Genomic DNA, 22,676 nt, shown 5'->3' with positions numbered 1-22,676 from the left:
CTATAAAACATCACCCTGTTATTTTCTCTCACAGAACCCTGTATCCCCACCCCCCATTACCCTTAAATGAATAATCACATTTTATTTTTATTTTTAAAATATCAGTCTCATTCATTAGGGGTAAAATCCACTTGGTTTATCATTACATATGTAGTGTCTCACATATATTAGGTAATTAAATACTTGTGGCCAGATGAATGTCAAATAAATTAATGAATAAACATGACTGACTTCAAAGCCATGTTGAGCTATTAAACTACTGATCATCTACTGTTTCTTTCCTAGGAATCATGCTTTCTCTTCCCGTGTTACTTTTGAACCTGCTATCTTGACCTTTAATGATGGTCTGGAATGTGTACACCAGAAATAATTCTTATTCTTATGTTATCCTGCCATACTTTATCCTAGAGACAGCCCCCAGAGGAGCCTGTTGGACAGTTTTCTGCTTCTGAGACTCTACGGCTGACAAGATGTGAACCTCATTACAAAACTAAAAAGATCTCCTTAGGGCAAGAATACAATAAGTTATACTTTAGATCAGCCAGTTCAGGTACTATTACTACTGATAACAAAGTTTTCATATATTGAACATTTCCTATATGTCAATCATTTCACATATAATTTTATTTATTTATCTCATCTCATTTATTTATTTCAGTTAACTCTGATTTAAATACTAGAGTGGCTGTTATTGTTTTCAATGTCAGTGTCTAAAAAAAATGAATAAAATAATACCATAGTGTCTAACTTCAGATGAGAAAATTCAGTATCACAGCAATCGATTCCATAGTGAAATTCAAACCTAAAGTAATCTGACTCAAAAAAAAATCATAACTCTTGACATTAGGACATTCTCCAGCATCCTATTTCCAGGTCCTGCCCCAGCTGCCCACATGTTCACACAATATATACAACAATAAACATCTTTAGAAGGCTAAAACATAAGGACAAATAATAAGCCCTCTATCATATGATATGCCATATCGGTTGCTAAAAGAAGCCCCATCCAGAATTATAGGGAAGAATTATTTCTAAATCTTAACACCCTTTATTCTTCTCCACCATTCTCTTCCCAAAGTTTGAAACTGTACTACCTTAGTGCAACTATACCTCTTGAAGCTACGCGTTATCATTCTGTGCTCACAAAAGTGGATCTTGACAGAATGGGCACTTGCTTATTTGAGACTATCGGGGAAGATATCAGACGTCCATTCTCCTTAAGTGCCTCTACTCATGTCTGGGAATAAAAAGCACAAGCTTCTAATAAACTAGTGTCACAAAGTCAGTCGGCCCCTCCCAAAGCGAAAGAAACTCCTTTGTGAGATGTCACCAGGCTGAGTCACCTACTGATTAGCACTTTCTAAAAGGAAGTGCCTGTAGACAAGTGATTTTCTAGCGCAGAATCCGCTGGTGTTTGTTTAGTGACTATTCCAGAAACTTTGAAGAAAATATACCTTGGACTAAACATTCCATAATGACCTGTTGCAGTTTTTGGCAGGCTGACTTTTAGATTTGGGGGCTGTGGTTTTGATTTCTTTTTTTATGTTGAAATCTTAGTGATGAAGTGGTCAAATGTTTCTGGCCTTGTGAAGTTGTTTCCCATGAGTGGTACAATGCCCCTCATAACTTGCTACTTACCTTAGAGACTGAGGTGTGATACACTTAGAAGGAAGGTTATCATCCACAACTTTTAGTTGTTACATTGATATTTGGTTTCATCGAACATTGATAGAAAATAGAATAATATTTTTTACAGCCTGGAAGCATTTCTTTTCAAAACTATGATAGTATTGGCTTTGCAGGATATTCATGTCCAATTAAAATAATAAATTTAATATTATTGCATTCAAGTATTATGGTAAGTACTAGTGTATGTATTATGCTTCATTCTACAAAAGATGTGAGTTAGCTTGCAAAGTTGCAAGGAAAAATTTTGATTGGAATATAAGAATGAATTTGCAGGGAGGGTTAGAAAATTATCTTGTGGGTTATGAGGGTGAGGAATGTGCTTGGTTGGAAAAGCCTGAACAGAAACAAGGCAACACACCTGAGGAAAATTCTTTCCTAAACTCTGCTGGATTGTGGCAGGATGATGGGAAGGTTTCATCTTTCGTATCTCTTCCTCTCTATTCTAGTTCCATATCCAGAGCTAATGAGTTGACTTTGGTAGCTTATGTGGAAAGATATCATGTGAGTCCTGAGCCACCCAAACCTGGGATGAGGCTGCAGTATGGTGGGGCAGAACTCATCTCAACAGTGTTTTCTCTGCCTCAGATCAGGGGGCATAGGACTCAGGATGCCCCCAATTGGTCCGGGACTGACTTTCCAGCAACTCCACTTATTTCCCTGCTGATTCACACACTTATAAATTCAAGATAACTTAGTAAGTGCCTATAAGATTTATAATCTATTTTTTAAAGAACATTTTTTATGTGCTGAGTTCCTAAACTACTTTGGTTATATAACACATTATGTAATTACTGTTGTGTATAATCAACCGTTGGTTTAGTTGTATTCTCCTCACTTTAGAGAAGAGTGAATTGAGCTTTAAAAAAGTAAAGTGATTTTCTTAAGTTTACAGAACTAATAATAATAAGTTGGAAGTGTTAGAATTGGAACCCAGGTTTAGTGTTAGAGTCTACACTCTCCACTATTCTACATTGCCTGCTAGGAGCACAGTACTGACACGGTATTTGAAAAATACCCCCACAAGAAAGAGAACGGTGTCTTCTGCAACATTCTCCATATTTGCTAATAAAGAAGAAAAGATGTGCATATATGAAACTGATCAAAATGGCATACGGGGATAAATGAAGTGTTTTTGAAATGAAAGCAGAGACTTGAAGAGATATTTGTACACCCATGTTTATAGCGGCATTATTCTCAGAAGCCAAAAGGTGAAGGCAACCCAAAAGTCCATGAATGAATGAATGGATCAAAATCTCTCATTATAGCTCCAAGGCCTTTTGTGATCTGAACTCTGGGGATCTCTAACTCCCTGCTGCATCCCTCTCCTGCTTTTTCCATGCCTCCTCACTTCCTAAGCTCCAGTCCTATTGAATGGTTTCAGATTCTTAGACATACTGTATTATTTTAGATTTCTGGGCCTTTATATACTTCAAGTCCCTGCTTTCCCCACTCCTCTCCATCAGCCCTTGCTGAAACACTCTTCTCTTCCCCTTCACTTATCTAATATTTTTATCGTCTTTCAAAACTCATCGTAGATATTACTTCCTTCAGGAAGCTTTTCTTGAGCCCATTCCTATAGTACTTTGTACTTCCTCCATCATAGTACTTATTACATTTCATTAAACTTTTGTTTGGTCTATATGTCCAAAAGACTATAAGCTCAGTTAGAATGAGTCTTTATATTGGTCTTATAGACTGTCTTATTATTAATGCTTAGTATACTACTTAACACATAGTAGGAAGGCATTCAATAATACTGGTTGAAAAGTAAGTTTGGTGTACAATAACATTTAGTTTTATGCAAATATCTACACACCTTATTTGGTCTTCTTAAAAATTCTGCCAACAAGATTGAATAGATCTTATGGATTTCATTCCACAGATGTGGAAATTGAGGTTTAAAAAAATTAAACTAACAATGTAGAGCCACACAAATACAAAATAGTGGAGTGATCTCTTGTTACAGCTTTTGTTTATATCACAAACCTAATGTCTTGTGTTCATATTTCAAATAAAGAAGACTTCTCCTCTCTAGGTATCTCCTCATTTGTTTCTCTCCAAATATAAATTTTGTATATGTCTGCTGACTAGCAGACTCTATCGATGCCCCACCCCATATCCCCACAGTCCACCTCTGAGTTCATCTGTGGCAGTGGTAGATAGTTTACTGAATGTTGAAAACTTTCCACCTCAAGCACCTATATTTCTCTTCCCCTCTGCTTGAGGGTTTTCTTCAATACCACAGAGCATGTGCTCCATGTACCAGTGCAACCCAGAAGTGTGTGTAAGGGGTTGATGCCCTTGGGAGCAACCCTCAATTAATAGAGATGGGAATTTTGGGGTAAATCATGCAGCCTCCAACTCTGAGGTGTGCTCCTTTCTGATGGTGTCTTACAGAGTTGAGCCCCAGTTGCCTGCAGACCTTAGCCTATACACTAACACACCCTTTAATAAATTTTCTCTTCCTTGAACCACTGTCATCACTCATCATTTGTGCTTTTTGAGATTATTTCTCAAATTACTGGCATCCAAGTCTTTGTCTCAGGGATTTCTTTTGGAGAAAACCAATCCAAGATATTGATAAATCCATAACAAGTAAGAAGGACGTGGAAAAGAGCATGGTTTTCTCTCTTCTGCTAAGTAAGTGTCCTTGGAAGACATCCTTCAGCCATGTTCCTCACCCGCCTCCTCACCAGATGATTTTTCAGGGACTCTTTCATCTCTGAGAGGTCACTCATTCCACTCTAGGGTACACATCAAATGCCAAGCTCGAAGATAATTTTTCTTCCCAATGTTGAGTTCTTATATCTGCACAGGCACCCTCAGGACACTGACCTGTGGCAGGCTGGTAACCGGAACCGAGCAAACAATTTCCAGCCTCTGTGCCAGTACTTGTTGTCCTTTGTTTATCAAAACTGGCTGGAATTACTGACTAGAATCCCTAAGGGGAGGACAGAATTTGCAAACGACCATGGGTATCTACACTCCATTAGCTGAAGCAGACAGAGATTGAAGCACAATAGAGCATTAACTTCCAGACATACACATTTAGTTTTAGACAGTCCATGAAAAAGGGTGGAGAGTGCACAGACTAAAACACACCCATGCAGCAAAATGCAAACAAGGAGCACACTAAATGCCCTTGGTCGACTATTACACAACAGGTTTCTGAAACCAGTTTTGCCAGAGTTGCTGAAATGTTTGTTTGTCCAAGGGACACTTTTTTAAATTCTAAAGGTCAATTCAGTTGATTTATGTCATACCACCTCCACCACAAAATGTGCACTTCTGACTTGTGTCCTCCTTTCACCTCTCCCTGGGGATCACAGTGCCTATTTACTTAGCACAACCTGGCCACCAACTTACTGCTTTCTTCCCCTTCAACTACTTAACCTGGTGATTGCTCCACCACACACTCTACCCTAGCAGGAAGAAATCACAGATTCACGGAGGCAAATGTGTTTCATAGACAGCAGGTTACACTTGATCAAACTTTGGACACCTAGGGAAATTTTGTCTCATTTATCTTCATATTCTATTTCTAAGTACAGTGTCTGGCACTTAGAAGATGATCATTAAATATTTTCGAATCCTTGGATGCATGCATGAATGGATTAATAAACATATGCATAATTCTTCTAGCCTGAAAGATTGAGGCTTATGCTATAAATATATTTCCTGAGTAATTAGTTCTGTGCATAGGGGGTACTCAATATATGTGAATTAATGAATCAGTTATGTGCCTAAAAGTGCTTTGCAGAGAACCAATCATTATAGAAGTCTGTGGATATGCCCCCACCTTGCTGTTGGTGGATTGCATGTTATATCTACGGAGTAAATATAGTCTCGTATAAGTGATTCTTGTGATAGTTTGCACTGCTGAAATTGGTAAGACATCATTTTGCTTGGTCTTTCTCTTTCATCATATGTCCTTTTCCCATGTCCTGTTTTGTATTAGTCTTTGGAGGCATTGAGGCAGGCTTAGATCCTGGGGAAAGACCAGGGCTAAGTAAGTTCGAGATAAATTTCTTAATTGAATAAGAATTTGTCTGTGGTCTTAAGTGTATGTCTACACCTAGTCCCCAACGGGAAGTACTAACTATGTTATCCACAGTACACTATGGGCATGCATTACATTGTATGAAGGCATAACAGAATAATAGTACAATCATTCATTGTTATCTTTATCTGTTTGAAGCTGTTTCAGAGTGCTATATCAAATAAGCCTCTTTTTTTTTTTTTTGCTTTCTAATGATATTGTAGAATTTAGGTAATTTGTTTTTCTACTCTCATGTAGCATTGAATATTTCCAGAAAATTGTATAACTAGTATACCCTGAGTCAACATGTCTTATTATAGTGATAGCAGTTCTCATTTTTGAGGATTTACTATGTGTTAGACTCTGTACTAAATGCTTCATATACCTAATCTTATGTGTTTATTTCTTGGATTAAGCCTTTGTAGCATTTATTATTATTTTCAGTTTACAGATGAGTATATGGAAATTTAGAAAGTGATTTGATTAGTATTGTATTGCTGGTAGAGGATTTTTTATTCAAAATTCTTTGCTTTTAATTACTTTACTAGTATGAATGCAGGAATATTTTACAGAAGGCTAAAATTAGAATCATCCATTTAAAAAAATGAGACTTGTTATAATAACTATCATCAGATGCTATGCTGAGTCTATTATATAAATTGTCTTGTTTAATATTTAAGCTATTTACCTAATAAATTTGGTACTATAGAACCTTTATGTAGATAAGAAAAATTTGAGCTCCAGAAGGTCATGCTATTTGTTATTGATGACTAACAGCTAGGTAGTAGAGTTTTGACCTGAACCACCTCTGTCTTGCTTTGAAGCCTTATCAGCACCTTCATAACACTTGACTGTGTTTAATAAGGTTGACATTGCCAAATATCTAGAATAGGCATTTACCATTTTTGTCTGCATAACATCATCCTTCTCATCAAAGCCTTAATTTTGCATTTTTTTGTTGTTGTTGTTGTTGGGAAGGGGGCTATTACTTCTCATGTATATAAGAGTTTTTGGGACAGTGAATCCATGTTTCTAAATTTTACTAAAGAATTTGAAGGGACCAGATTGTACTTTCTATCAACTATGAGGACAAAATGCGAACAATGATCTAAATTTGACATTTGGAATAATTTTTATTTTTCAAGAACTTGAATAATCTTGATGGCCTGATATAGGTAGTGATGATGTGATTGGAATGTATTAACCTTATTTCTTTTCCATCAAATTTCCCACAACGAGATTATTCTTGTGATTCCCAAATGACTGTAACCTCACCCATGCATAGCCTTGAAGCATAATGAAGAAAAAAAATCCTTTCGTGAACCAAATTCTAAAGAGCATGTTTCATCAACTTTGCTTGGGAGAGATGGTCTGAGATAAGATCCTCATTTAATCTGGTCAGATGATAAGGCGTTTTTAAGAAGTCTAATTAGAGAATTTTTGACAAAGTTTTGAGGAGAATTTTGAGGATGGATCTTGAAGAATGGATCCTATATTATTTAGAATTACTTTCAACTTACTACAACAGAAAACCCTACAAAATAGTAACCGAACAAGATGGAAAGTCATTTTTGTTTGTTTGTTCGTTTGTTTTGTTTTCTGTTCTAACAAAATAAGTTATTGATGGGTATCCAGGACTAATATTACTGTTCTATCGTCTTCATTGTCTGAGATGCATGCTGGAACTCCAGTCAATCATATTGTAGGCATTGAAAAAGAAGAAGAAGAGAAAAGCAAAAACACACATGTATCCATGCTGAGTCAACTTCTTTTAACTTCCTGGAAATTTCATACAATATTTCTATTTACATCTTATCATCCAGAATTAAGTTACATTGATACACTTAGATACAAAAGAAGCTAGAAAATATAATTTTTTTAGCTAGAGAATGTGACAGTATAAATAAAATTAATATTCTATTTTATATAAATTATCACCAACAGTCTACTACTACAAAAGGCAATCTTAATAATCAGTAATAACCAGTAATCCTTTACTGGTTACCCCAGCATTTGCTCAATACATTTTTGAACAAAGTAGCCACGTTGACATGCATGGAAACTGCATTATCTCAGCCACAAAGACATCTCCTTACCAAAGCTGATATGTGACTGACTATTGTTGAATACCAAGAAGGCCCCCATTTCTGAGCACCCAGTTTAACGCCATTTGCTGATAAGAGAATCTAGCACTATTACAGTAGATTGTTTATATTAGGCCCCTTCCATTATGAACAGGGCAAAGATTTGATTTTACTGGCACATTTTTTTCTAGATTTAGATTTGCTTTCCATATGTGTCATGCCTTTGCCAGCACTATAAACCATGAGCTGATAGAAGTCCTTATGCATCATTATGGTACCTTATATTTTCAGGATAACAATGATATTGACATCACAATGTCAAAGCAGTAAGACAATGATTCCATGCTAATAGTATTCATCGCTCCTAATGTGTACCTTATCATCCTGGAGAAATAGTTGCACCATAACTAAAAGACACAACTTTGCCAGGTTGTGCTGCTGTCCTGAAGAATATAATGAATGCTATGGGGCAGTAATCTAAAATGTAATGGTATTTCACCCACAGCCGGACTTGGTACTCCACAAGGTCACATATCTACTTGCCATCTACATCATCATTTTTCCTGTTCTTAGGACTTGCAGATATGAGATTTTTAATACTAATTCACTTGGGAACTTTGGATTCCCCATGTCCCTAGATGAATAAGTCAAGAAGGATGTTATGGCTTTAAGTACATGGGGAAATTGGATTATTCATATACATTTAGGGAGAAAAGAATATGGATGAAACCCATGGAGTTTCCTTGTACAACTATGCCTAGTAGTAAGGTTAATGAGTCATTAATAGGAGGATTGCTAAGGTCTCAGTTCCCTCAGTAAGTCAAAGGTTTTAGTCACCATGTTAAGCAATCTTCTGATGAACTAGTTGTTGACAGACGGCAAGGGGAATATAGCATACATATGGGAGAAAGGGAGAGAGAAATATATTTATTGTCTTGTGACCAGTTATAGATATGAGATCTACAGTCACTATCTTTATGCATTTATTGTGTCATATCTACACAATCCTACAAATATTTTTTATTTATATTAAATTATCTTTTTTATTTATCTTTTTGTTCTTTATCATTTAATAATTGTATTTGTCAGTTGTTATAACAGTTGTAGAACATAGAGATGAAATCACAGCAGAGCTAGTGGAGGAGGAATGGTCATCAAACAGAGTTCCTTGATTTGGACATGGGTACATAACTCACAAGATTTAAGTTTACATAGGTTTTATTGCATGTGGAATTATTGTATCATATTAGTAGGAGGGAACATTTTAGAAAGTTTATCCAAAAGGAAAAATGTATGGATATTTAACTGCAGAATAGATGATCTACAGATTCATTTGATGGATATTGTCAGTGAGATCTTCCCAGTATTCCTTCCCTCTTCCCCCAAGCATCCTATTGTCCTTTGAGGAATTTGTAGCCTTGATAGAACAAGAAATCTAGAAGCCTAATTTAACGATGAAAATTGTCAGGTCCAAAATGACTCTACTACTCACTTTTGTTATGATGGGGTAAACACATATCCTCAGCTTGGCCATATAATTTTTTTTTCTCTGTATTTTGAATTTTAATAGTTTTTGAGATTATGCATACTAATACTGGCAACTTGACCAGCTTGACAGAGATCATTACTTGACAGAGATCTTATTCCTTAGCTCCCTGCTGAGATGTTTTACTTCTTGCCTTTTTCAAAGTCTAGTTATAGGACTCTGGATTACAGAAAAATGGAAAAGGCATAATTTCCCTGCCTCTCCCTGCCCCCAGCTGTTAAGTATAGCTAAAATCTCTTGACATCATATGTAAAAGAATATAAGAAGACCTCGAAAAGTGGATATAAAAAGGCAGGCAGATTAGGGACCTCAGGACACAAGTAATGACATAGTCAAGTTTACTAGGTTTTCTTCTTGCCTCATATATGCCTAATTGGATATTGGAAAAGCCAGCAACCCAGAAATGCCAATGGATACAGACAGCAAAAGCTTCAACGAAAGCCTGTTGTCTCTTGCCAAAGGATCACGAAATGATCAGCTGGCAGAAAACTTTTAGAACCTAGCCACTTTGCTATAGCCAAATAACACACAAAAAACCTGCTGTCCCATCCCCACCTCTGCCAACAAAGGCCAATGGAGAACAAGGTACAGTGGTGCCTTCTTACTGATCCTCAGTGAAGTCATGGTGAGGGAGTGAAGCCTGTACTGAATGGTGATTCTCCACTAGCCTCTTCTCATACCACTGCACAGAGAAATGGAGGCACCATATTACCATCAGGCAGTGGTAGAAATCCAGGCTTCCACACAGGCTCTACTGACACCATATAAGGTGAGAAGTCTCCTTACTACCTGATGATGATAAATGTCCTAGGTCTTCACTTGTTTTTTTCTAAAGATACTTCAGCAAAAACATGACATTTCACTCAAGAAGATATATGACAGGCAAATAAACACACGAAAAAATGTTCATCATCACTCGCCATTAGTGAAATGCAAATTAAGGCCACAATAAGATAACGCTAGACACCTATCAGAATAGCTAAAATTAAAAATAATGACAATATTAAGTTCTGGCAAGGATGCAGAAAAACTGGATTGATGGTGGAAATGCAAAATGATATCGTTACTCTGGAAAACATTTTGGCAGCTCCTTAAAAAAAAAACCTAAACATACTTTTACCTTATGACTTAGCAATTACACTCCTAGGCATTTATCCCAGAGGACTGAAAACTGAGGTCCATGTAAAAACCTGTGCAATGATTGTTCCTAGCAGCTTTATTTGTAATAGCTAAGAACTGGGAACAGTTAACATGCCTCACAATAAGTGGACAATTAAATAAATGAAATGTGCTCCATCAATGTCATGGAATCCAATCTTCAGGGCATTATGCTGCATGGAAAAAAAAAATCTCTAAAAGACAAAATTATAGAGATGGAGGACTGAAAAGTGATTGCTGAGAGAGGGATGTTGGGGAGGAGGGAATGAGTGTCACTATAGGAAGATATAAAGGGATCCCTTTGTGCCGACTTAATTGCAGTGATGGGTTCATGAATATACACAATTGATAAAACAACATAGAAACATACACAATATACCAATATGCCTATATCAATTTTATGTTTCAATATATTATACTATAATTATATAAAATGTAATCATTGAGGAAAACTGGATGAAGGTTACATGGAACATTTCCACACTAACTTTGCAACTTTTTGTGTCTCTATAGTATATAAAAACAAAGTTTTGATAAAGCTGGTAATATAGCCTTCTTTCAATTCTATAAATTCCTAATGTGTTTTCAATAAATCCCTTTTTTACTTAATATTGCATGTCTTGCTTTCATCTAAATTACCCTGATATGCAATATTTATGTAAATTATTCATCTCATCCTTAGAAAAATAAGAAAAAGGCTTCTAGAAGATGTGCATTGGAGAAAGGGATCAGAAACTAGAATTACCTGTCTCTTCTCTTATGTCTAAATCAGGTTATGTTAAATTTGACTTATGCGCTCCTTTCTGCTGAACGCAATCACACCTTTACACACAAACCCTCACCCTCATCCCCCCCACCTTAACATGTTGGGACAATCAGAGCCAACCTTATATTTGGTAAAGAAAGCATTATATTTTTACAACATTTATTGAACTTTTATGGTTGGTTGCAAGGGGCAGTGAGTCACCTAGCTAGGTAAGCACCAGGAGCTCGGCTGGATATTTAAAATCAGGATATTGAGTCAAGGTGTTTATTCATGAATTTTCCTTGAAGTCTTGTAGTGTTCCTCCTTCAGTGTGAGTCAAATTTTCAAAATGTAGGTGTTTCTCTCTGTCTTTTCTACTTTCATCTGCTTGACACTGGATCCCAAGAAGACTGGGTAACACAGTACAAAACATGGCCCATTAGATAGCCAGGACTGTAGACAGAGCAGATTTCCCTAGAAGGGAATGTGAGCAGAGCAGGAAATGATCAGTATCGCTGAGTGTGGCTTTGCTTAACAAATGCTGGGAAAGATTCAAACCAATGACCTGTCGCACTGCTTGAAATCTCATCTGCATTCCTTTGTAGTTAAGGTGCCTTCAGTTTCAAAATGCAAAGGTACAACCGAAGAACTAATATGGACATACTCCTGCAATTAAGGAGTCTTCTAGTCAAGAACCACCTGATATTCTCAATGAATATTCAGTCTCGGCTGTGTAAGTCAGTAGAGCTGCTGCGTGCTTTCAGGTCAAGCGGGAATAACAAAGCAAATGAAGAACTGGCTGAGACAGAATGCAGAGTGTGGTGGGCTTAAAAGGGCTGAGGCAGCTGGCAGATCAGGAGCCAGACTCTAAAACTTACTCATAAAACAAAAACTGAGCCAGGGGCGTGGCCAGCATGAGAAATCTACTTAGCACCAAGGGTAACATAAAACCTTATCCAGGAATCTATGAGTGTGAAATTTTGTTAATAACTTTGATGTCACATTTGGCAAAAGTTAAACAAGGAAGCCCGGTACTGATTCCAGGACAGGTACACAGCGAGGACAAATAGTTGTAGACAGCAGTTCATTGTATCTAGGCTTTTTTTTTTTTTCCTAATTTAATATAATGTATTGGCTCAAATAACTGGAAAGTTCAAGGGCAGAGCTGGCTTCAGTTACAGTGGCTTGGAACATGTCTCCTAAGTGTGTGCTCTCACTCTGCCTTCCTCTCTTTCTCTGTCTCTGTCTCTGTATCTTTATCTTGTTCGCTCACCCTTTGTCTTTTCCCTTCTTTCTCCTCCTTCCTTCCCTCTCTCATTTCCCCTCTTGACTTTGGCTCCCTGTTTTTGTTAGTTTAGTTCTCAGACAAGCTCTTTAATAGTTAGCCCCTACATTTTCATGACCTTCTCTTAGCACCCAGATATCCAAAGTCAGAGAAAAGTCTGATTGGCCCTGTTTGAGTCGTGTGCCTAGCCCTGTGGCCAGGGTAATAGAGTACTCTGTTCCAATGTGATAGTCACCTACCCACATCTGCGGAGAGCAGAATGAGAATTGGCCCCACTGGTAATATAATACACGATATGGAAAAAAGCTATTCTAACCTCAATCCCAAGGAATTAAAGGAAGTGGGAGGGTGCTCCTGCAGGTATGAAGTTAGCAGTGAGGTATAAGAACACTAGAATGTGTAAGAAGATTGCACAACAGAAAACAAGGGTGGAGGAGGGCACTGTAAACAAATAAACAAAATTTATTTCAGCATTTTTTCAGGAAAGATGTGTCTAGGAGGAGCCCACACTTGGAACCATTTTGATCTAGATACCACATTAGGATAGTTACACAGAAGGCCAAGGAAGAAAAGGAGAAGGTCTGAACTTCCCTGTAGCCATTCCAGGCTGTCTCTGGACACCAGTTAACCCTAGGGTTTGCTTATGTAGAACAAGATGGCTTCTAGCCCAGGAAAAAATGAAAAATAGATTGTGATAGGCTAGTCTGTATATCCTCTTCAGCACTATACGTAAAGAAACTGAAACTCTGGACCCTGGAATAGCTTTTAGTTATCCTTAGAACCATAAGCGAAATAGTATAGGAACAGTCCAGGAATTTAGTCCATAGAGCAAGCCCTGTTAAAATGCTTAATATTCATAGAATGACAGATGTTTTGAAGCTTTTTATCTGGTAGCAATACTGAATGTTATCTGATCATTTTATGCCTGAAGCTCATGGTTTCTAGGTACCAGACAAGAAATAGCATTAGTTCTGGGTTTTTAAAAGGTGCCACGTAGAATTAGTAGTGTGAACCTCACTCTTTTTCTGACTTTCTGGATAGACTAAGAGCTCCGAGGCCATGTCTTGAGACATATATATATAATTTACATGTCAAGTATATGTATATAGATAATATCAATGATAATTTTTGGAGCAACTTTTACATGTCAGCCATGTGAAAATATTTATCATTTGTTGGTCTAGAAATGAACACTCTGAGGATCTGGTATCTGAAGTATGTCCTTGGTTTAGAAGCATAAAATCGAATCTCTATTGTTTTGATGCCTTTCTAAAATCACTAAGTTATTTTACTGTGCTATATACAAAAGCTTATATGCTGACAATGTTTCAGCCCCTTAGCTGTAAGTAGCACCCATATCAGGCAGCTCTTTGACAGTGTTATTGAGAATTTCAGTCTAGAATCTTCTATGCTTGGGACAGTAAATCAAGCCTTTCTTTCTTTTTTGGACAGGCCAACCCAGGAATATAGCTCTGCGATATCATTAGGGTTTCAGAGATGGACACTAAAGAAGCATCAAACCAAATCCTATTCTGCCTTCTCCACCCACGGAGATCCTTTTGAAAGCTGGGGAGGATATTTCAAAGCCGTATCTATGGAATTCCTCCATCATTGCTGCAATAAAGTGTGAGTTATGGTAACCCTAGTCTCTGGGTTAATCTCAGAGCTAGCAGGACAGATTGCAAATGCATTTTGTATCACTCCCTCTCTCACCATTGAGGAGCCCTGGTGGTGACCATGAGGATGAGAGTGGAGAAGAAAATGCTATATTAATAGTGATTTCTACTGAGAATAAAAAGGGACACCTGCTTTCATTTTCCACTCTCCTTACTCTCTGTGAGGGCACTTATTGCAATTGCTATTGCCATTGCCCCTGGCTTTTAAATTAAAGACTTCGGAAGTAAATGGAACTGTTTAGGAAGTATGAATTAAAGATTAGAGTTAAATAGCCTGACTCACTGGTGATTGGAGGGTGATTCACTGTAGGGGAACTCTCTGCCCACAGCCATTAGTGTAGATTCTCCAATGAGAGCCATTGCTTCCGGATCCTGTGTCTCTGGGTTTCTGCTGCCCGAGTGCCACAGAAGCCCAGAGATGGAACATTGGGACAGGAGTAAAAGCTGCTGAAAGCTGAGGCTAAAGGATTGAGTCCTCTGCTAAGCCACTTAGAAAGGATAGAGATAGTCTGGCTTTCAACGTACTTTTCCGTCTCTCCATCAGACAATATAAATCCAGTTTTTTAAACAGTTTCTCCTTTGGCAACTAAGTCACTAAAGAACAATACAGAGGTCATTGCATTTGGAGCCAAAAAGTCTGGGTTTGCACTTTAGTTCCTCCACTTAACTGTACTCTTGAGGTTGTCTGGGTCACCTGACTTCTTCGAGCTGCATTATTTTTTTACTAGACAAAGTGGGATAATAATAGTACTACTTTACCAGGCTATGTTTACAATTAAGTAGAATAATACTTGTGAAAGCATTTCATAAATTATACACATTGATGATGATGATGATGATGATGATGATGATGCTGTGTGCTCGATATAAATTTAAGTAAGGTTTTACTAGTATAAAAGTACGGTTCCAGGCTGCAGATTTTATTGAGACAAGTAGACTCCTGTTCCCTGGTAAGGTAGTTTTTCCCTGTAACAGAAGTTAAAACTGTGGTTACACTGCTGTCTCTACCTCAAATGGGATCTCTTCACACACCCTCTGAGCTTATTCATGTTTTCCTTCATTCAAAGTATATTTACTGGACACTACCTATGCTAGGCCTAGGGGATACAGAGGTGCCTTCATAGAACCCATAGTTGAATGGAGAAAGCATTTATAGGACAGATAATTACTACTACTACATGAGGAAGTCCAACTGTAGCAGAAATCCCAAGGAGTTAGACAGCATATAGGCTGGGGTGTGAGGGTGAGGGAGGCAGAGCGGCATAGAAAGGGCCTTCTGGAGTGGACACCTGAATTGAGTCCTTAGGGATGTGTAGCAGCTCTTCAAGAAAAGAGGAGGGGAAGGTGCTGAGGGAATTCCAGGCTCTCCCCACGTGGACTAGATTGACTGAGTTAACTATCATAAATTATGAGGAATTATGATAACATGATTTAAAAGAGCAATAATCACTCAAATGTTTCATGATATTGTTTGGTATATCCATGCTCTAATGAGCCCGTAGCATAATGAGGGCTTGTTCAGTGGAGGTGGTAATTGTGGGCTGAGCATTCTAGGTAAGGGAGGAGATAGGTTTCTCTGGTAAATTTCATTGCCAAAACATGATTAGTTGGTTTATTATTTATCACTTTTTTGGCCATAAATGTTGCCTGTGTTTAGTGCAAACAGCAAAGTCCAGCCTAAATAACAATGAAACAACTAGGAGTTCGAATAATTCTTAATCGATATTACAAATAGAACTAATTCCCTCTGTACCCAGCACAGGACCGCCTCTTGCACACTCATTAGAGAATCATCGAGTGTTAGGAAAGAGAGACCTTAGAGATCATCCAGTCCAGCACACCGACCTCACCACTGAAGACAGTGAAGCTCAGTGAGGTGAGGCAACATGTGTGCATGAGCTGGTTAGGCAGAAAGGAGCAACACAATCATTTAGCTACATAGTGTAGATTTATTTTTGCAGAAGAATCCTAATATGTGTTAAACATTTTCCAGCTAATGTTGTTAAACAGCTCTGTCTATTCTCTCTAACTTTTGAAGGAGTATTGTATCTATTAATTTTACTGTCACTTAAGAAACATACCAAACTAGTAGCTGTTCACATTCCAGAACCAGTCTTCTGATAGTCAGCAGTTGACGTGGGATTTTTGTCATTTTAAGGAAACTATCCATCTTCTTTCCTGTGTCTTTTGGCCTAAGCTGTCTTGAGTTTTTGAATATATCCTTCGTTTGACAATAGCATTGCTTTTTTTTTTTTCCCTTGAAACTTGAATTTGTTTTCTATTTCTGTCAAAACTTAATGGTGCAAGAGACTGATCAAAAGAAATGTTTCCTACATAACATCAAACACTTTTCTGCCTGTTTTTGGAGAGGAATGGGTATGTGAATCACCAAAACAACTTAAGTATTTTATGCTTCATATTCAGATGATTATAAAGAATGTAAGTTTTCTCCCTTTAAAAAGCAAAATTCTTTCATTAAATGTGAGATGAATTATAGGTAATGGCTCTTTGTGCCCTTGAGAACCTGGAAAAGAAGAAAACACTATTAACCAGTGATTCCCAAACATTAGCTTAAATGCTGTCATTTGGAAACTTGTTAGAAAAGTAAATTCTCAGGTTGAACCCCAAAACTACTGGATCGAAAACTCTGATGTAGGGCTGAAGTTTCAGATATAGACTGCTGTAAACTTATGAAATGTAACCCATTTAAAGAGTTTACTCCTTACTACCTGTGAGAACAGGTAGATTTTCTTCCAATTTGAGAGTAGCTATTTTTACATAGGCAGGAATTTTCCCATATCAATATACCTGCAAGTTGAAGATAATATTACAACATTTAATGCAAGCTGAGTTGTCTATGGGCTGAGATTGCATACTTTGTTCCCATCATATTCTGCCTCTACACCCTTAATTCCCCTTTCCCACCCTTGAAAATAACTAAATAAGTAAAATAACTATACTTAAGGCTTTAATACTGTTACAGTTCACATTCCTTAGGTAGAGCTAATACTTTCATCATTGTATCTCTTATACAATGGAATGAGAATCAGAAAGAAATTAGATTCCTTTCTGAGAAAAAGTTTTAAAGGGCACTGAGAAATTGGAATATTTAAGGACGGTATAATATAAATGGATTTAGTCATCCACCTCAACAGTTATTCATCTCCTACTTCCTTTTTCAACAGAACTATATTTTTTTGTTAGGTATGTGGCTGTTTACCAAGGGACCATGTTGGCCAGTCTTTCTATAGCTAGGAAAGCTATGAACTAAGGTATCATCAATAGAAAGTCAGAGAAAATTGTCCTTTCCCTCACTTTCCTTCCCATGACCTGGAAGGCAGATATAGAGGCTGAAGCTCCAGCAGTCATCTTAAACCATAAGGACTTCTCCTGAGGATGTCAGGGCAGAGAGAGAACAACTAGATTTATTAATGACTCTATGGAGCCACCATTCACCCCTGAGTGTTTTAAAAAATGCAAGAGAAACAAACTTCTATCTTTGGGAATTTTGTTTTGATTAAATAAAATAAAACATTGTCCTGAAAGAAGATGTTGGGGGCCTTATAGCACAGAAAGAGGAGCTTAGAAATGCAGAAGCTAAACTTCCCATACTTTACAGTTTAGTCAGTCCTGTCAGGCAGTAGGTTATTGCATTTCTTCTCCCAGAAAATTAGCTCCCCCTGCCAAAATGTTTATGAGTCTTTAGCTCTGTGAATCCTAGTTCTGTTTTTTTCCAAGATTTACAGTGTCTCTGCTTCTCTCAGAGTGTTACAAGGTCTTACAACAGCACTGACATGACTTTATTTTGATTTTAAAGCTGGATATTTCATATTATTTAGAATTTAGAAGCAGGATTACAGATGTTCTTGTATAGTGCACATGACAGAAATCAGTGTCAGAAAAATATTTCCCTAAAAAGATGAGAATGCAGTACCTTAGAAATTTCTCAGGTTTTCCAAAAGCTTTCCTCTGCAGTTGTTAGATCGGAAATTTCCTTTGCCAGGTGAAGCCTGAGAGAATTAAAATTGTCCACGACTATGCCTTAGGTTTAAGAAAGCAAGCTTTCCTTCCAACACTGTACAAACAGTTACATAATGTTTGTTCTACATAGACACTGTTTTATTTAGTGTCTCTGTATATTACATAATTTTACATATATTAACTCATATAATCATCATACCCTATAATGTAAGTATTGTTATTATCTTAAAATTGACACACCAAGATGTTACGGATATATCAAATGGAGGAACTAGAATTTGTTTAGTCACAAGGCAAGTGACTAAAAAGGAGAGATGTTGTGAGTAGATATTGCATGGGCTTCATACTCTGTATTGAGATCACTACTCCAAAATTGATGTTGATTGTGTGGCTAAGGGAGACTGAATAATATATAGTCTAGATTTGTTATTTTCATTAGTTTCACATTAGAATTTTAAATACTCTGTTCAGTATCTTTATTAATCATTGGAAGTTAATGGGCAAGGGAGATGATAAATAAGGATACTTTAAGTTTTTTTATGCTTGTTTTATATTTTAAAATAAGGTTGATCTTGGTGATAATGAGATTAGCTAGATGCCACATAGTCTAGTCCATCTAATGCCTCAGTCCAGCCATACTTTCTTCTCCAGAGATTGAATAAAATTTCATTGCTTGTCACGATAGAACAGTTTTAAGTGAACTGTCTATTTGCATGTCCAGACTACATCACTAAGCTCTTATGATATAGATATTCACACGAGTCATGCATGGCTAAGTACAACAGAGTTGGATGGGTGTGAGCGAGCACTGAGGAGAGAAATATTTAATCAGTGATGACATTTGTCTTTTCTTGTAGAAAAAACTCCAACTAATCTCTTTCTACGCCCAACGCAGTTATTTGGCTTTTCTTGTTTGTTGTATTTATGTGATCTTTCTTTTCAATGCTTCGTCCTGTTACTAATCTTTTCACCATTTGTCAGCATGTATGTTCCCCTAACAGTAAAGATTCTCAGATAACACTGGTCACTGAGGTAGAATGAAGAATTCTCTCCAACTTTTAAAGACACATGTATTAGTATTTTTCTTTTTAAAAAAGAAAAATATTTTTAAAAGGAATACAAATTATGTACAGTTCTACTACCCAGAATATCCCTATTAAAATTTACAAATAAATAAAATATGATATGCTTTTGAACACAGAGATCTATCTGGATTGATTTAGTGTGGTGCTGTCAGGGGACAGGGCTCTGGGTAATAACCTTTGAAAATTCCTTCCAGTCCTACTGTGGAGAATGAGATTCTTCTAAAATATAGAAACATATTTTGGCCTGTGAGATCCGTGGGAAATCCACACCTTGCTTGGCTTTTGGTGGCATATACTGCAGGTTGCTATTGCTCTCTGGTGGTAACAGACCAGACTTACAAGCAAGTTTCATCCTTTTCAAGCATAAGACTGAAATAGGCCATGCCCACCCCTAATGCTTGCCAGGGCCTGGGATAAAAGTGCAAATGGACATCCACATACCATTTCTACACATGTTTAAAAGCTGTAAATCAAGCTAGCAAATTATTAAAGAAAGGCATTCTAGCAGCCTACCTAGAAAAGATACTTTCCAAATGTCCCGAGATTCCAGATTCAAGTTCAAATTCTCAGACTCCTTAGAATTCTGTATCAAACATGGAGACAGGGAGACAGTCACTGTCAGCTCTTCCTTTTTTCTTCCCAGGCCCATTCTGGTGCACACTTCCAGGGAAGGCTCCATCATGCCTGTAGACACTCCAGCCACCTAGCTAAGTTCCATCCACACACCTACAAAGAGCCTCCTCTTCCCGCCTCCCCCACTCCTCACTCTCTGTGGGCCTAGGCAAATCAATACCAATGGCACAGTCAGGAGTAAACATAGAAGAGAAGACTGTGCAAATTCTAGAAGCAGTCTTGAGATCATTTGTGCAAGGTATCCTGGAGTGCCAGGAGCACTATCTAGAAAGTGGTAGTAGTGGAGGTAGAGTGGAATTTTAGAGGACAATCAGGTGTCCACACTGGTTTGCCTAGATATGTCCTGCTTCTAACACCCAAAGTCCCCTGTCCTGGGAAATCCTTCATCAGGATTTTACAAGTTCCACTTTTTGATCTTGCATCAAACGATTAAAGGAAAAGCTCAGAACCCATATGACAGCCCCCAAAATAGGGACTGAAATGAACACTCGTATTAATGTCAAATGGATATGGTATAGATTATCCATCTTCCATAGTCATTGTTAGTGGTTTTTCCTCTGATGGCTCATATTGGCAATTGTGATTTGTGGTTCACAATAAGGGGTGTGACTAAAGTGTGCAATTTAAGAGCACTGTAATCCTAAATGTTAACAGTGTGTCTGAGACTTTGCCTGTGGATTAACCTCGTGCTTTGTATTGAGATAGTAGGAGTTTGATTTTTCACATTGTGAGTGAGAATTGTGATCGTGTTTTCAGAACTCGTTTGAAAAATTTAGATAATTAAAATGAGAACAATTACATGTTATTTGTTTAATTAGTCGTACTACTAATTACTACATAAAAACATTTAGGTAACGAGAAGGTAAGTAATGTTGAATAGAATATGATTTCAAATAGATGCATATTTTTAATATTTTAATGATAAAGTAATAACTCTTTTGTGCATTATTATTATTGTTGTTGTTATCATCATTGTTGCTGCTGTTATTTGGCTATGTCCCTGATTGGTTATCTAAAAAGTTGGTCATTCTAAAGGCAAGTCCCATGAGCTCCAGTACTCCTTGCCTAGTGAAGAAGGATATGGTCTCAAAGATCCAGAGTGGGGTCTGAGGGCAAATGGCTCCTAACATAAGGTGCAGGTCAAACCTAGGATTGATACTTTTAGGAAGGAAAAAAATCCTGTTTATGGACCATTAAAGGCAGATACATAATTGAGTTTGGTGTGAAATCTATACAGCTGCCATAGAACCATGTGGGCAAAAAGATTTGTGAGTTTACAAAGGAAATTACTTTGCAGAAAAAAAAATCATTTGTTTTTGATGATGCTTACATTCAAGAACTCACTTTTTTAATATCACTGGAAGCAGATGCGAAACTGTAAAAATTAACTAGAGATTGCATTTCAGAGAGCAATGATATCCGACTTCTTTATTAAGTTTACTGTTAAGCGAACAAAGAAAGAAAAGAGCATTTCTTCCATTAGCAAAGCAAATAAGACATCTGTGCACAAGAAAATGCAAGACAAAATTTGGTGGGTGAAATTTATTGCTGTGGAAGGAATAATTGGCTTGTAGGTACCAGAAGTTTTATATCCCACATCTAAAATTGGATAGAATCTCACAGATTTTAAGTATTTATTTGTCGTTGTTGTTTAGTTTTATTTTTATTTTAACCTTATATATGTTGTATTAAGACCATAATAAAAGGATTTCAGACTGACAGCAAAGGAAAGAGAACTCAGTTTCTGAGCCTTGCTGTCTTGACTTGGCACTCTATAAAGTGAAAGATCTCTGTGTGTAGGCGTGAGGGATCCCAACCTACTGCAGGTAGCCCAAGAATCACGATGGGACCTGTGAGCCCCGCAGAGCAAGCATTATACGTTAGCCATGACATCTACCTGGTAGTTCCTTTATGTTTTTTGGTTGCTTTTAAAATCAACCTTGAGTCTTTACTAAAGCTTTCTGAAAATTACCAAATTCCAGCTGGACTGAATGTGGGTGCAGGATGACAAGGAATCAGGCTCCCTTGTCACCCACAGTGATAGGTAATGGGGGCAACCAAGGTGAAGGTCAATCATGTGCACAAGATTTCAGACTACAAGGCCCTTTTCCCCTTGCCCAGGTGAAAATCTGCATTATATTCTCAGTGTCAGAGCAGTGGGTTGTTATTTTACTTAAGAGAGACAATGGTTGCATTCCATGTAGATCACCTAACATAGAGCTCTTCTTATAAACTATATTGGGGTGTTTTTTTTGGTATTCTTCCCTTCTCTCTGGTGGATTCTATCCACCCCACAGCTGCTTCCAGGCATCTCATAGGGCATAGCTATACTGTGCACCATTTTTGCCTCCTCTCCATCATTGCAAAGAATTCCTCTTCTCTGAGAATGTGGGGAGTGTGTCAGATATTATAACTTATCCTAATTCAGATTCTTCTCAGGAAGGCTTATGATAGCTAATTTTATTTTCTTTCTCCATTTTACTTTCCTTTTTATTTATTTATTTACCCATTTCCCATTTAGAAGAAAAAAGTGGAGCTGGCTGCCAGAGTTAATTTAATTTTACATAAACATACTCTTTGAGGCTGAAGCAAATCTGCCTGGTTTTCAATGTGAAAATAAAATATAAAAACTGTTCTTGAAGTTATTTCCAAACAGAACTTGTCTCTAATCCTAATGTAACAGAAAAGTATACATCAATCAGATTCATCAAATGATTCTCCAGCTAACAACTCTTTGAGAATGATGTTAATGTCA

The 22,676-nt window shown here is 37.3% G+C and overlaps 1 long non-coding RNA gene across 1 annotated transcript in view; it reads right to left on the bottom strand.

Annotated features, from left to right (window-relative positions):
* Positions 1 to 3,708: 3,708 nt before the first annotated feature.
* Positions 3,709 to 22,676, bottom strand: part of LOC111747147 — a 23,511-nt gene continuing 4,543 nt past the window's right edge. The window contains exons 2-3 of the long non-coding RNA XR_002783414.1: positions 9,408 to 9,413; positions 3,709 to 3,720 (exon numbers count right to left, since the gene is read on the bottom strand). This is a non-coding gene — a long non-coding RNA (uncharacterized LOC111747147). The remainder of the gene's footprint in view (positions 3,721 to 9,407; positions 9,414 to 22,676) is intronic.

The sequence above is a fragment of the Pteropus vampyrus genome, unplaced genomic scaffold, assembly GCF_000151845.1.
Source record: "Pteropus vampyrus isolate Shadow unplaced genomic scaffold, Pvam_2.0 Scaffold8, whole genome shotgun sequence".
Taxonomy (NCBI): domain Eukaryota; kingdom Metazoa; phylum Chordata; class Mammalia; order Chiroptera; family Pteropodidae; genus Pteropus; species Pteropus vampyrus.
This window is presented reverse-complemented; position numbering and strand designations above follow the sequence as displayed.